The sequence below is a fragment of the Schistocerca cancellata genome, chromosome 4 (genome assembly GCF_023864275.1).
Source record: "Schistocerca cancellata isolate TAMUIC-IGC-003103 chromosome 4, iqSchCanc2.1, whole genome shotgun sequence".
In the NCBI taxonomy this organism is placed as follows: Eukaryota; Metazoa; Arthropoda; class Insecta; order Orthoptera; family Acrididae; genus Schistocerca; species Schistocerca cancellata.
In genome coordinates this window covers 617,908,984-617,925,281 of record NC_064629.1, presented here as the reverse complement: position 1 = coordinate 617,925,281, position 16,298 = coordinate 617,908,984, and the positions used below count along the sequence as shown (strand labels likewise).

The following is a 16,298-nucleotide window of genomic DNA, read 5'->3' as shown; positions in this document are numbered from 1 at the left end:
TCACGAATACTTCTAAGATCTTTTATGGCGGTCTGAACCGGCTGTCGACTCCATCTACATACAGGGTGTTTCAAAAATGACCGGTATATTTGAAACGGCAATAAAAACTAAACGAGCAGCGATAGAAATACACCGTTTGTTGCAATATGCTTGGGACAACAGTACATTTTCAGGCAGACAAACTTTCGAAATTATAGTAGTTACAATTTTCAACAACAGATGGCGCTGCGGTCTGGGAAACTCTATAGTACGATATTTTCCACATATCCACCATGCGTAGCAATAATATGGCGTAGTCTCTGAATGAAATTACCCGAAACCTTTGACAACGTGTCTGGCGGAATGGCTTCACATGCAGATGAGATGTACTGCTTCAGCTGTTCAATTGTTTCTGGATTCTGGCGGTACACCTGGTCTTTCAAGTGTCCCCACAGAAAGAAGTCACAGGGGTTCATGTCTGGCGAATAGGGAGGCCAATCCACGCCGCCTCCTGTATGTTTCGGATAGCCCAAAGCAATCACACGATCATCGAAATATTCATTCAGGAAATTAAAGACGTCGGCCGTGCGATGTCGCCGGGCACCATCTTGCATAAACCACGAGGTGTTCGCAGTGTCGTCTAAGGCCGTTTGTACCGCCACAAATTCACGAAGAATGTCCAGATAGCGTGATGCAGTAATCGTTTCGGATCTGAAAAATGGGCCAATGATTCCTTTGGAAGAAATGGCGGCCCAGACCAGTACTTTTTGAGGATGCAGGGACGATGGGACTGCAACATGGGGCTTTTCGGTTCCCCATATGCGCCAGTTCTGTTTATTGACGAAGCCGTCCAGGTAAAAATAAGCTTCGTCAGTAAACCAAATGCTGCCCACATGCATATCGCCGTCATCAATCCTGTGCACTATATCGTTAGCGAATGTCTCTCGTGCAGCAATGGTAGCGGCGCTGAGGGGTTGCCGCGTTTGAATTTTGTATGGATAGAGGTGTAAACTCTGGCGCATGAGACGATACGTGGACGTTGGCGTCATTTGGACCGCAGCTGCAATACGGCGAACGGAAACCCGAGGCCGCTGTTGGATCACCTGCTGCACTAGCTGCGCGTTGCCCTCTGTGGTTGCCGTACGCGGCCGCCCTACCTTTCCAGTACGTTCATCCGTCACGTTCCCAGTCCGTTGAAATTTTTCAAACAGATCCTTTATTGTATCGCTTTTCGGTCCTTTGGTTACATTAAACCTCCGTTGAAAACTTCGTCTTGTTGTAACAACACTGTGTTCTAGGCGGTGGAATTCCAACACCAGAAAAATCGTCTGTTCTAAGGAATAAACCATGTTGTCTACAGCACACTTGCACGTTGTGAACAGTACACGCTTACAGCAGAAAGACGACGTACAGAATGGCGCACCCACAGACTGCGTTGTCTTCTATATCTTTCACATCACTTGCAGCGCCATCTGTTGTTGAAAATTGTAACTACTTTAATTTCGAAAGTGTGTCCGCCTGAAAATGTACTGTTGTCCCAAGCATATTGCAACAAACGGTGTATTTCTATCGCAGCTCGTTTAGTTTTTATTGCCGTTTCAAATACACCGGTCATTTTTGAAACACCCTATAGTTACTCTGCAATTCACACCTATGTGCCTGGCTGTAGCTCATGCCATAGCAAAGCAGCTATCTATTACATATCGAATAAGAAATCGACTTTACCCTCTTCACAGCCACATACATACATACATACATACATACATTAATCCTTGTTCCATAGATCATGAATACGACATTTCGTAATGATGTGGAACGTGTCACTTTAACATAAGTTTTCTTCATACAAAATAATTAATTAATTAATTCTTTTTTTTACAGTTACTACTTTATCTGTAAGAATTCATCTATTGAGTAAAAGGAGTTGTCATTCGGAAATTCTTTTAATTTGCTTTTAAACGTTTGTTGGCTATCTGTCAGACTTTTAATACCATTTGGCAAATGACCAAAGATTTTTGTGGCAGCATAATTCACCCCTTTCTCTGCCAAAGTGATATTTAATCCAGAATAGTGAATATCATCATTTCTTCTAGTGCTATACACTAAGTGGTCAAAAGCCGATGGCTGTCCATTATCATTCATTCCACAGGTGCCAGCCATGCAACTTCTTGTGTGTGACAGTTACTGTTGTTACTAGTATTGTGTTTAATCTCCGGTATTTTTACTACGTTTAGGTATGATAAAGTCGGAATTTCAATGCGGTTGATCTCAGATACCAGTGGGGATCAGAATGTGGCATTAAGCAGGTCATTTCAGAAATTCTATCTGACTTTCGTCGAGTTTCAATGTAAAGATCCTTGAGTTGCGGTAGGACATTGACATCTTCGCACAGAGATAATCTGATTCTAAAGGTTTCTCATAGCTTGAGAACGGAAGGTGGGGCCGCATTTTTGACAATTTATTTATAAATACAGCAACTTCCTCAACGCCATTGACCCAAGTTACCGATTGAAGCCCGAAAGGGGAGACATGGCTGCAAGTTCTCTCTATTAACTGACTTGGATGACTATTCTTTCGCACGCTATGCTTTAGAGTATGGCGGACACTGTCAATTACTTTCTTAGGCCAAGTAGAGCAATGACTGGAGTCAGTGCCTCTCTGGCGCTTCCAGTTAACAACAGCGTCCTTCGCAAAGGGCGTGGACACATGTAAAATCTCTCTGATACAGTACACAGACTTAAAGATCTCTACAATTACACCTGGTTCAAATTACTACAGTTTGTTGCGTTGACTATATTTTGACAGAAATTACATCTATGATATTCATGAAATACAGTGGTGAAAAAATATGGACAAAACAAAACCGTGCCTAATCCGGTGTAAGAAACCTCTGGCGTATAAAAGTTTCCAGCCCTCTCTGAATGGATAAATACGGCTTCTGCATAGTTTCAAGATAATCTTATACCATTGTTACCCCCGAACTAGTGACTCTGTCCAAAGCAGACCACAAAAGGTTACTGTGGAGGCTAGGGGAGGGGCAACAATTCAACCTTGAGTTCACAAAGCTAGTCCTGAACGACGCGAGATGAATTAACAGGGGCCATGTCGTCTTGCAACACAGCAACACCATTGGGAATCAAACATTGTGGATGGGATAGACCTGATCATCAAAAATGGTCACTTACTTCTTGGCTGTAATGCGACCCTGCACAGTAACCATGGGGCACATAGAATACTACGATATGGAAGCCAAAATCATCAACGAACACCGCTATGTTTCAGTCTTGGAACGGCAACTCGGTCAGAAGTTGGAAACAGTGTGAAACAGGACTCATCCGACCAGATGATTTTCTTCAGTTGCTCCATAGTCCAGGTTTCATGGCTTCGGCACAACGTTTTCCTATTACGAGCACTTGCATTACTGATGAATGGTTTTGGAATTCCAGCTCGCTCTGTAATTACCTGGTTGTGGAAGTCCATTCGTGCTTTTTTGGTGCTGACGTGTTTCGTGAGTTCGACATTCAGTTCTGCAGCGACTTTTGCAGTTGTCGTGCTCTTATTATTTCGCCACAATCCTCTGCAATGACCGTTTGTCACTGTTACTCAACACACACTTTCGTCCGCTTTCCGACTTAGTGGATGATGTTTTCCCTCTTTCTCTGTACAGTATATAAATCTTCGAGATTGTGCCTCTTGAAACACTAACCACTTCGGCTACCTTGGTTACGAAAGTATCCACTGTACTAGCACCAAGCATTTGCCCACGTTCAAAGTTACTTAACTCCGACATAACGCACTCACAACTACAGACAACACTGTTCTGATCACGATTGACACTTGCAACGTATTGAGGACACTGCAAAAGTGTCGTTCGTGGTCAAATACAACAGCGCAAACTACAGTCTTAGTTCGCATCTACATTTATGTTCAAGCATGCTTTCCTCGCGGTGTTTTCCGACCTCTGTGACCGAGCGGTTCTAGGCGCTTCAGTCTGGAGCCTTGCGACCGCTACGGTCGCAGGTTTGAATCCTGCCTCGGGCAGGTTAGTTAGGTTTAAGTAGTTCTAAGTTATAGGGAATTGATGACCTCAGATGTTAAGTCCCATAGTGTTCAGAGCCATTTGAACCATTTGCACCTCGCGGTGTTTCCACATTTTTGTCCAACCTCTGTATGTTTGCATTTATATACAAATCAAGTGAATAACCCTTTTTTCATACCCCACTCGCTAATGGCCTGTTTGTCGACGCGACGTTGAGTCCTTTCTTTCTTCCTTTCGTCACATAGACTGTGTCCAGGATGGTGTCCCAAGACATTTGGGCACTAGTTTCCATGCTGCCAAATGTGCAACATAGGGAAATAATCTCGCGCTAGAGAAAGGGTTGGGTTTGGGTTGTTTGGGGAAGGAGACCAGACACCGAGGTCATCGGTCTCATCGGATTAGGGAAGGATGGGGAAGGAAGTCGGCCGTGCCCTTTCAAAGGAACCATCCTGACAATTGCCTGGAGCGATTTAGGGAAATCACGGAAAACCTAAATCAGGATGGCCGGACGCGGGATTGAACCGTCGTCCTCCCGAATGGGAGTCCAGTGTGCGCTAGAGAGAACAAGGTTCAATATTTTAGTTTCCTTGTAGTGCTCTCACGACTGTGAACAAGTACCTGTTCAAGCTACACCAAGAGAATCGTACTGAAGGACAGAGTTAGTTATGACTGATTTCCTAAAGTTGCGTGCTCTTAAAAGTCAGTGGACTTTTCGAATCATTTAAAAGTTAGATGTCTCTATCGACATTTATAGCTAATTTTCGAATATACCTATACAGGGTGTTTCCGTAAATGTGTGCAAAAATGTAGCAAGACATAGAGAATGCTCCAGTGAACAATTTGAGGTAGGGAACCTGGGATCGGAGAAGTCAGCTTAAGGAGAGATGGAAGTAAGCTTGTCTACCACTTTGTCTAGCTTTACTGTTTTCCAGATTATTTATAAGTAACATGCGTACAAGTTTATACGTTCTGTGCTATTTATTTACATGTACATTCTTTGCCGGCCGGGGTGACCGAACGGTTCTAGGTGCTACAGTCTGGAACCGCTCGACCGATTCGGTCGCAGGTTCGAATCCTGCCTCGGGCATGGATGTGTGTGATGTCCTTAGGGTAGTTAGGTTTAAATAGTTCTAAGTTCTAGGGGACTGATGTCCTCAGAAGTTAAGTCCCATAGTGCTCAGAGCCATTTTTTTGTACATTCTTTACTTCCTACAAGGAAATGAGGAGGACAAGCCTGATTTCTAGGAAGTCATGCTGCAGGTTTTATTTACTTTACTTGTCCATGGTGGCTCTGTTATATCGTGTTTATATTGTTCCTTGATAGATCGTACTATGAATCAACGACAGACCCACTCATTACTCAGTGCTATTCAGAGACGTAAAGTACAATACGATGGAGTAGTAACGGTACAGTTTCGCAGAACTCACTGACGCGCACCTTGTGAATGGGGAAGTACGTTGCAATGATGTAGCTGCTGAAAGGCTGTATAGGGAACGATTTCCTAACAGGTATCATCCGCCACGAAAGGTGTTTTTTTCTTTCGATCCAAGAATGCAGGAGACCGGTTCATTGGAAATAAGAAGTTAGGAACGTGGCAACGTGAGGACCACTTGCACACCCGATTTGGCAGTGGAGATGCTGGAACGTGTTGCACCGGATCCCACCGCAAGTATTCGTCGTATTGCTCGTGAAATTGCCGCTGCACGTACTAGCGTGCGGCGAGTACTCCACGAGTAACGATTACACCCACATCACCCACGAGTCCATGCAATGCTTGTGACTTTGCACCAAGGGTTGCATTATGTGTGGTTGATCCAACAACGGATTGATCGAGCAGATTTCCTCCAAATCATGCTGTTTACTGACAAGGCCTCATTTGATCGTGGTGGTATTTTGAACAGCAGGAATAGCCATGTGTGGGATGAGGAAAACCCTAAAGCTGTAGTAGAGTCACACCATCAAGTACGTTTTGCTGTGAATATCTGGGCCAGTATTGTAGGTGACAGTCTCAGTAGGTCATATCTTCTGCCTGGCCGTCTGAGTGGCCACTTGTACTTGAGGTTCGTACAAAGACTTCTACCTCGGTTGTTGGAGAACGTACCTTTGGCTGCTCGTGCGATGATGTGGATACAACGAGACGGTGCACCGCCTCACTTTAGTGTGGATGTCCGCAGCCATCTCAGTGCTGCATTTCCTGGCCGCTGGTTTGGAAGGGGAGGTCATATTCCACGGCCTGCGAGGGCACCTGACCTAAAACCCCTTAATTATTTCCTATGGAGATATCTAAAGTCACTTGTGGATACGGAAATGGAATTGTAGCTGCCTGTGATGAGAATCGAAACACACCAGGGATATTCGTCGGGGTGCGTCAAAATCTTGTTCGCCGATGTCACTCTTTATTGAGGCTGATGGCTATCAGTTTTAGCACATTTTGTGAGATGCAGTACAAATGGTAGGTTCATTGTGTCACTGGTGGTATTTGCAGTCAACTGTGACTAATGTAAGTAAAACAATGCACAGTAATATGATTTTATTCCTATTATCTACTTAAGCAGGCTTGTTCCACCCCAGGTTCCCTACTTCAAATTGTTCAGTGGAGCATTCTATATGTCCTGTTAAATTTTTGCACGCTCTTACGAAAGCAGCCTGTAGATGAATTACGTTTTACGACCGTATGCCTTCCCCTTCTACATACAGTTCCAGCACAGTCACCTCCTGCTTCTGTAACACCGTGACTGCAGCTATGATTAAATGTTTCAGTCAGTATTAGGTTCAATATATAGAGGGAATAGGTGGACGCTATGATACCAATTAATGCGACACAGTTCCAACGAAATTTTCACTGTATTCGTATGTAGTCCCTTCCCACGCCTGAATTGTTCACATGCTGCTTTTACACATGGATCTTGGCCAGTTTCATGTCTGCTGATCGTCTATTTGCGAGCACAATTAGTATGTTACTGGTTTCGTCCACGTGGCGCGGCAGATGTACCTGGATGTGAGTTTATATCAACGCACGATTTGGCTTAACTTCTACATTGAACGCACCGTCGGCGTCATTACGCAACACACATGAGTAAACCCACCATCAAAAATTAATTTTAACACCAAATTCAACCTTTCTGGCATCGCATTGCGCTCCTTGGTTCTGACCAGCGAGACAGCCAATTACACTCTCAGTGAAGCCCCACTCATCTTTACGCGCTAACCACCACGGCTTGAGCTCCAAAATAAATGCAGCGCTAACAGCGCTAACACGACTGTCAATACCAACGATAAAATATATAGCTTGCAATACTTAGCGTACATTCATATACAATTCGAATGGAATCTGTATAAGCAGTTAAATGACTTGGCTACTTCATTCTTCATAGTGCACTCTTGCCACAAAATTTCGTGAATGACTTTGAAAAATCCACTGACTTTTAAAGCTAGGCTCCTATTGTTGCCTAATTACGTCTTGTAGTTCGAGTCTCCCAGCTGTATCTAGCATAGATAAGTAGTGAGAGCATTAAAAGAAGCCTTAACGTAAGTATTATATACTGCTTCAAATATGCAGATTATATATTGTCTATTTGGATTAAAGTGACAAGACATTTAAACACATTGTTTGATCACTTCAACAGTCAACAACGAAACATTGTTTCATACTATATGTTATGGGCCATTGTTTAGTACCTACAAATAAAAACATCAGCCATTTGGACTGCGAGTAGTACCACGTTTCTTCAGGATACAGTTACTGTCAGAAATAACTCTATCAAGCAAGCAACTGTGTAGTCTAAGTGGGTTACAGGAAGATATGCCACTTAGCAAGTAACCAGTTAGGGAGTTACCAGAGGAGATATCATCAATCTGATAACTCAGTCAAAGATGCGTAATGGATCCCTAACATTGAGGCGTAGTCCAAGGCCTAGGTTTGCGACTCGCTGTCCGCCGAGGGAAGAATTCGTCACATAGTTGCAGGTCAGTTCTGGTCAGGAGCCACTGCAGATGAGGGACCCCATAGTGGTCAACCCAATTGCCTGGCGTAACTCCTGGCGATGTCTGGCTTCTCGGAGTCCGTGCGCTGGCCTAATTACTGCTAAGGTGGAGGTATACAAAGTGGATTAATTTCAGGCATGTGACTTACGAAGAGGAATAGTCCCGCACTGACTGTGCCTCCCGTCGTCGGTTGGAACAGCGCCAGATGGCGACATAAGCGCCTCTAGCGCCTCTAGCTTACAACCTGGAAACTGCTGTGATCGTGACTGGCCTGCAAGCGCCAGTGCATGAAGTGGAAGACGCCTAAGGCTAAGTCATTCACGGGACGCGGATGTGCATGCAGTACGGTCGAAGGGCAGGCGTGAATATTACAGCCATCTTGCTCATAGTCGAAGATACTGCATTCCTTCCCCCTTGGGAAAAGAGACAATGAATCCATCGAGTCACTGCTGCAGAGACTGTACTTCCTTCCCATGGGGAGAGAAAGACGGCAGACCCTACCCAGTGCCAAAGAGTGCAGCGGTATCCGCATGGGTGCTGTGCTTAGCCTGGTAGACGTGGTGTGTCCGTTTATTCCTAGGCAACCTTAGGCGGCTGCAGCTCAGATTCTGGAACCGGTATACGAGGATGAGAGGCGTCGTGGTGTGAAACGGTCCTTTCGCGACGGCGAACATCAAAGTGGGCGAGAACGGGCACGACTGAATAAGAAAAAGATTATGAATAGGACGTCATGGAAGAGCTAATGGCACAAAGCCAGGAAATGTGCAGTAAGGAAGGCAAACAGAAGCAAAGGGCAGAGCACTGGAGGAGTACATTGAGCGAAAAACCATTGGAAGATCCGACACAGAGGAACACGGTAGGAAAAGGGTTGAGCACTGGAAAGATTGGTTCATTGAGCATCCACTACCAGTGTGTGTGTGTAGGAGCAGGGACAAGAAGAAGGCGGACTGTCAGAGGAAGTGGTCCGCTGAGCACTTGTTACTGCACTGTGTGTGAAAGGGAGGATCGCCGAAAGAATTGGTCCGTTGAGAGCTCACCGCCGCAGCGTGCACAGGAACACAGAATGAGAAACGGAGATGGGCCTTGGGTAAGGGATGATGAATGGAGGGCTCAGTAGAAAGCTGAGAAGGATACTGGAGCCTGGGAGGCCAGCAGAAAGAAGGCAGTGCACCAGAGGAATCCATTGAGGGTGAAACTGCCACAAGCCGGCGGAGGCGTCGACCTGGAGGGGGGTGATCTTCTGATCCCAAAAGATTGTTGACCCTTGTAGCTCTGGAGATGGCTGACTCTGGAGGACATCCTCGTCACCACCCTGGTGTGGCAGACGTGGCTTTGAGAGTTGGTCGAATCTTTATCCGCATCGAGAATTTGTTATGGAGTGGGTTCAGTAGATACAGATGAAACAGGAGTCAGGTAGACTAGAAGTAACAACATGTTTATTCTGAATACAGCTAGAGGAAGAAAAAACACTATCAATCAGCTGTATAGTCTAAGACATACCACTTAGCAGGTAACCACCGAGGGTGTTACTAGACGAGATTGGACTTGGTCAGGAATTACTCGTAATGAGGAACCGCAAAGCGGTCGATGCCGTTGCCTGGCGTAACTCCTGACAATGACTGGTTTCTCGGAGGCCGTGCGCCGGTCTGAGTACTGCTGAAGTGGAGGTATACAGTGCAGACTACTTTCAATCACGTGACTTGTGGAGAGAAATACTCTCGCACTGGCTGCGTTGTCACTAGACGGCGAGAGTAGCACCTGCAGTGGTGGCGTGCTGAGTTCCCGGCGATAAAAAGCCATATTGTTGTGCTAGCTTGATCCCCGGAAACTGTTGTGGTCGTAATTGGCCTGTAGACACCACTGTAGGAAGTGGACGGCACCTGAGGCTAGATCATCCGCGGGACGTGGGTGTGCATACAGCTGTTGTACACTCGTCATGTCGGTGTGTATCCTGTGCTATGAATGCTGATGAGGAATTAATAAACCTTACTCACATTGAAATCAGTATAAATACACATTGTTTCAAGATATTCTGAAAAAGTACTTGAGACGTAGTAGTACTTTATTGTCCTCCGCACTCAATGCTTAATAAACTATAGCTTTAAACTACATAATGGATCATCTCTCATCTGTTTCCACATAATAAAGAGAGTTGAACATCACAATATTTGTTATCTCCAGAAACGGATATAACTCTCTACTGATTGACTGCATTATAAATAACAGACAAAAACTGAAGATTGCCTTCCTATTGTGTACACCATCTGCATTTATATCCATTGGTTGTATGAATTGATGCGTTATCCAATACTTAGGACAAATTTCCCATTATATGACAAAAAGTATGAAACACAGCATTTATAAAACACTTACAGTATATGTTTCCATGGTCTTACTATTCGTGTATTGGAGTGTATCTGTAGGATTTTTACCATTTTTAATGCAGGTGCCTTTTTGAAGTTACTCTGTATCCTGGCCGTCAGGCTACCACGTGATCCTCAGTCTAGGATTATTGATTCGGAGCTGTGTTAAAACATTAGATCTTATTTTCCTGACTTTAATGAGTATCCACACTTCTGCGTGATTTGGAATTGTTGCACCGATACTGATTTTATGGAAGGTTTACTATGTTATTGCACTCAGCCAACCACATAGTTCTCAGTCCAAAATCATCCATCCGTGGCTACGTTAAAACGTGAGATCTCCTTCTACTGAGTTTAATAAGCGCCCATAAAAATGTGTAATTCTGACATATGCCGCGTTTTCTGAATTTATCGAAGACAGACTGCAGTTTGATCATCAATCAACCACATGATCTGATTACGGACATTACCGTAGTGCAACATGAATAGTCCCTTGTACTTATTCCAGAGAATATAAGATGGTAACTTATATTTTTGGAAAGTTCCATCCAGGTTTAATGATTTTTGTCTTTGGGCCCTTACAGGTGTTGGTCATCGACTCCTCCATTCCATCTAAACTTACCCCCCGCCCAATACTCACCAGTGCATTCTAGGATTCTAGGTTTTGGTATTTACACATTTAGATTAGAACTGATGAGATCCTGCACGCAGAAATATATAAGTGACTCGAACGTGCAGCACCCCTTCTGGTTCGTACTTGATCCTCCGATCCCCACATAGTGGACTGTATTTGATTATTTCACATTTATATATTTCGATATTTTAGATGAATCTTGTTCATGAGGGATCGTTTCCAATGGAATGTGTTAAGTGACTTTCACAAATCTTGGTGCGAAGTTGTACCCTGTAAGAATATTAATTTTGATTCATACGAATAATCCAGTAGATTTTAAGGTGACTAATTATAGTCCCACAGTTTATAATCGCCTTCCCATCTAGTCACTTCCAACGCCCCCCCCCCCTCCCAGCAATTTTAAACTGAATAAAACATTTCGAGTATACCTGGAACTGGAAGGAAACTGGCCTCTGTGTAAGTTAAATTACTGAAATCACAGAGAGCATTCAACTGCTCGCGACGTTATGTTCCCCATCTCTTCTATGGACACCGAGGTAATCAGTATATCGTTGTAATCACATGACTTTTGTCATCTCAGTGCAAGTTGTGTAATAAATTTCTTTTACCCCCAAAGTTCAATTCAATATCTCCTTATTAGTTAAACTCTCTACCCATCTAATGTTCAGCATTCTTCGGTAGTACCACATTTCAAAAGCTTCTGTTCGCTTCTTGTTCACTTTTAGCTTCCATACAGGACTAAACTCCAGACAAATACCTTCAAAAAAGACTTCCTAACTCTTATATTTATATTCGATATTGACAGTTTTGTGTTTTTAAGAAATATTTTTCTTATTATTGCCAGTCTACATTTTCGATCCTTTCTGCTTCGACCATCGTCTGTAATTTTGCTGACCAAACAACACACCTCATCTACCACTTTCAGTGTCCCATTTACTAATCTAAATTCCTCAGCATCGTTTTACTTAATTTGATTAGTTCCATTATCTTTGTTCTACTTTTCGTGATATTAATGTTATCATCTCGTTCCAAGACTCTATACATTTCGTTAAACTGATATTCCGAGCCGTTTGCAATCTCTGACAGAATTGCAGTGTCACTGATAAACAACAAAATTTTTATTTATTCTCCCTTAACTTAATACATTTTCTACACTTTTCCTGTTTCTTTCACAGCTAACTCTGTAAAGATTAAATAACGTTGGGGATAGGCTACAACCCTCTGGACGTGGTGGTATAGTAGGTAAAGAACTAGACTCCAGCCATTGAGATACTGTGTGGGTTCCATCCCGGATAAGGGGAGATTTATCTTCATTTAAGTCCCTCCAGACGCCCCAAGATCCACTCACCTTGCTATTAAATTAGTACCAGATATCTGGCGCCTAGCTCGCCACCCACCGCCTCCTAGTGCCGTGGCGAAGAAAGGCTGTACTTTACCTGCAATCAGGCCAACAGCCCATTCACAGGCTTGCGCCACCTTTACATTACAGGCTACCATCCTGTCTCATTTTCTTCTCATCTACTGTTCCCATTACTTATCTTTTGACTCATGATTGCACTCTAGTTCCCGTAAAAGTTGTAAATGACGTTCTGTTCTTTTTATTTTATTCCTGCTACCTTCAGAATTTTAAAGAGTGTATTGAAGTTAACATTATCAAACTTTCTAATACATCTACAAATGCAGTAAATGTACGTTTTGTCTTTCTTCGGTCTCTCATCTATGATATGTCATTGGGTATTGCCTCTTAAGTTCCTACGTTTCTCAGTAATCCATATAGATCTTCACCAAGGCAGATTTGTACCAATTTTTCCAATGTTCTGTAAATAATTCGTCTCACTATTTGTAATCATGACGCATTGAACTGATAATTCGGTAATATTCACACCTGTCAGTAATTATCATCTTCGAAACTGTCTTCTGGAGACTTAGGCCTTCCAGTGCTTCGTCAAATTCTGTCTCACAGTAACATATTTCTCATCTATTCTTTAGCTACGTTATCTTTCCTTTCCATGTAATTATCTAGTTCTGTTTCACTGCATGCGTCTTGTGTTGTAGTGTCGTTAGTTCAGTAGCGACCTGGGTTGTTCAAGACCATTACGGGTCTGGGGGCTGTGCGGTGGTGCGGGCGTAGTCGGGTGCTACACCCGGAGGCGTCAGTAGCACAGTGATATGTGGAATGACATTTTATTGCCATGATGATTATACAGAGTAATGCAGCCGCTTCGTAGGATCGTGCAGCTTGTGGATCTCATGGGAATGCTGGGGAGAACTGCTGGCACGTCTCATCAGCGAATCGTGATGCGCGTGCCGCAGGCCCGAGAGCGGCGGTTGTCTCAATGGCATGTGAGCTGCAGCGAGGAAGATGAGTAGGCGTTGACCATTACCGGACGTTTCGCACCACAAGACGGCTATATCTACATCTACATCTACATTTATACTCCGCAAGCCACCCAACGGTGTGTGGCGGAGGGCACTTTACGTGCCACTGTCATTACCTCCCTTTCCTGTTCCAGTCGCGTATGGTTCGCGGGAAAAACGACTGTCTGAAAGCCTCCGTGCGCGCTCTAATCTCTCTAATTTTACATTCGTGGTCTCCTCGGGAGGTATAAGTAGGGGGAAGCAATATATTCGATATCTCATCCAGAAACGCACCCTCTCGAAACCTGGCGAGCAAGCTACACCGCGATGCAGAGCGCCTCTCTTGCAGAGTCTGCCACTTGAGTTTGTTAAAGATCTCCGTAACGCTATCACGGTTACCAAATAACCCTGTGACGAAACGCGCCGCTCTTCTTTGGATCTTCTCTATCTCCTCCGTCAACCCGATCTGGTACGGATCCCACACTGATGAGCAATACTCAAGTATAGGTCGAACGAGTGTTTTGTAAGCCACCTCCTTTGTTGATGGACTACATTTTCTAAGGACTCTCCAAATGAATCTCAACCTGGTACCCACCTTACCAACAATTAATTTCATATGATCATTCCACTTCAAATCGTTCCGCACGCATACTCCCAGATATTTTACAGAAGTAACTGCTACCAGTGTTTGTTCCGCTATCATATAATCATACAATAAAGGATCCTTCTTTCTATGTATTCGCAATACATTACATTTGTCTATGTTAAGGGTCAGCTGCCACTCCCTGCACCAAGTGCCTATCCGCTGCAGATCTTCCTGTATTTCGCTACAATTTTCTAACGCTGCAACTTCTCTGTATATTACAGCATCTTCCGCGAAAAGCCGCATGGAACTTCCGACACTATCTACTAGGTCATTTATATATATTTATACACGTCAGCACTTTCATGGTTGGGTGATCGTGCACTTGGGTGAGTGTAGCCGACTGCGGGACCCAAGACGACGGTTGTTCTGAAGGACAGGCCCCGGTCTAACATCACGGGATGACCAAAACTGCAGCAGATGTTAATGGAGTGGCCAGGGGGCTGCTTGAAAGTGCCACACCCAGACAGTGTGGGACCGACAACTTCCACAAAAAAAAAGGTTCAAATGGCTCTAAGCACTATGGGACTTAACATCTGAGGTCATCAGCCCCCTAGACTTGGAACTACTTAAACCTAACTAACCTAAGGACATCACACACATCCATGCCCGAGGCAGGATTCGAACCTGCGATCGTAGCAGCAGCGCGGTTCCAGACCGAAGCGCCTAGAACCGCTCGACCACACCTGTCGGCGACAACTTGCAGATCATCCACAAACCGCCCTCAGTAGGTGGAGGGCTGGCAGCAAACCAATCTCCTCCTCTTGCGCGATGAGTAAGTAGGCTACAATGGCAGACCGTGGCTGTGACGCGCATCGTAATGGTTTCGTCTCGGCGTCGAAGTCAGCAAGCATGTAGCAGGCAGAGCAGTGTCGATAGCAGGCAGACCATCATCGACCAACTTCTTGTGGTTTCACTGCAAACTCATTAGGCCGTCATTCTCTCTGGTTTTGGTGACACGGGCAGAACAATGGAATAACTGAATGTGTCTGGGAGGTCCGGAAGCCTGGTTATGTAAACAGCAGAGCTCGGGTCTCTGATACTGTGGCCTTAGGTGGATGTCAGAATTTGCCCTGGGTTATTGCACTCGTCAGTGTTCCTTGCCTCTATTCTTGGTTGTCGATGTCTGGTCATGATGCAACGTTTGACTTTTACAGTGGCGCTCTGGTGTTCTGAGTTACAGAGCGTTGCTTCATACTGCCCTGTTACGATGTCTTTCGATGTTTGCTCATTTGCTTCCATCCCTCGGAGGTTGTGTGGCAACGCTCGACTGGTGCCTTGCCGTCTCCTAGATGGGCGATACGCCCATATTGACATACCGACTGACACACCGGTTCCGAGCTAGCGTGCTTTGCTCTGAGCTTGCCAAGTAAAAACTTCAAAAACTTAAACGGACCCCCTACAGCTCTTGGCGCCTCCCAGTGTGTGACGGTTGGAATTTTCCCTACAACTGGGTCTGCTATATGCGAAGGTGTGCCTATGATTAAAGGAATGTGGCTTCAGCTGTGGACGAATCATCTGCTCAGGTTGGAGGAGGCTTCACGACCCACAACCTTGACAATGCTCTTGGAATAATGTTTTCTGACAAATCTGATAATGAGCTGTATTGTTGAGTGGTACTTATGATAGGTAAATAAATTAGTGAAATCAATGTGAAGTGAAGTAGAAATTAGAAAATAAATGAAAAACTTAGTTTAGTTTACACACTGGCAAACAACGGGCAGAGTAGCAGTGGTAACGGCCGGCGCTTGCAAGTCAGCACGTTCAAGAGAAGCCATCGTCCTCCCCACACAAGTGGAAGCTGTCGATTCAGCCGTCAGGGCATCGCCCGACCGGCTCAGGTGTTTCTCAATTGTTACATGTGATCAAAGGACCTCGCCTACATTCCAAGAGCCAATGACCGACGTAAAGAAGATTCTTCAAGAAGCTTTTCAACGTGACAGAAGAGGCAATGACCGTGAAGTCGTTCACCTCCAGTGAACTGAAGTAAATAAATACGCGAGACGCAGTGGGTCCGACAGTAGTGTTCAGTTTCGGTTCGAGTTCAGTTCCAGTACAGTTCAGTCGGTGCTGAAGACCGTCATGCAGGAAGAGACTACATCGTACACAGAAGCACCAAGTCCGCCGCTGTAATGGAATAGCAAGCAGCAGGCTCGCCACCAGAAGACAGAAATTAGAAGGTATTTGAAGACTGATTTTTACGTACCCGGGTGACTCGTGAGGACGGAAAGGAGACGGCCTCACATCAGCAGTCACCTGTGAGCTGGTGATGAAGATCTTACAGCCAAAGACTGGCA

General features: G+C 44.7%; 1 protein-coding gene across 1 annotated transcript in view; it reads left to right on the top strand.

Annotated features, from left to right (window-relative positions):
- The window catches only part of LOC126183311 (activating signal cointegrator 1 complex subunit 2 homolog), a 110,231-nt gene that overhangs the window by 11,035 nt on the left and 82,898 nt on the right, over positions 1 to 16,298 (top strand). The gene's annotated exons all lie outside the window — the stretch shown is intronic.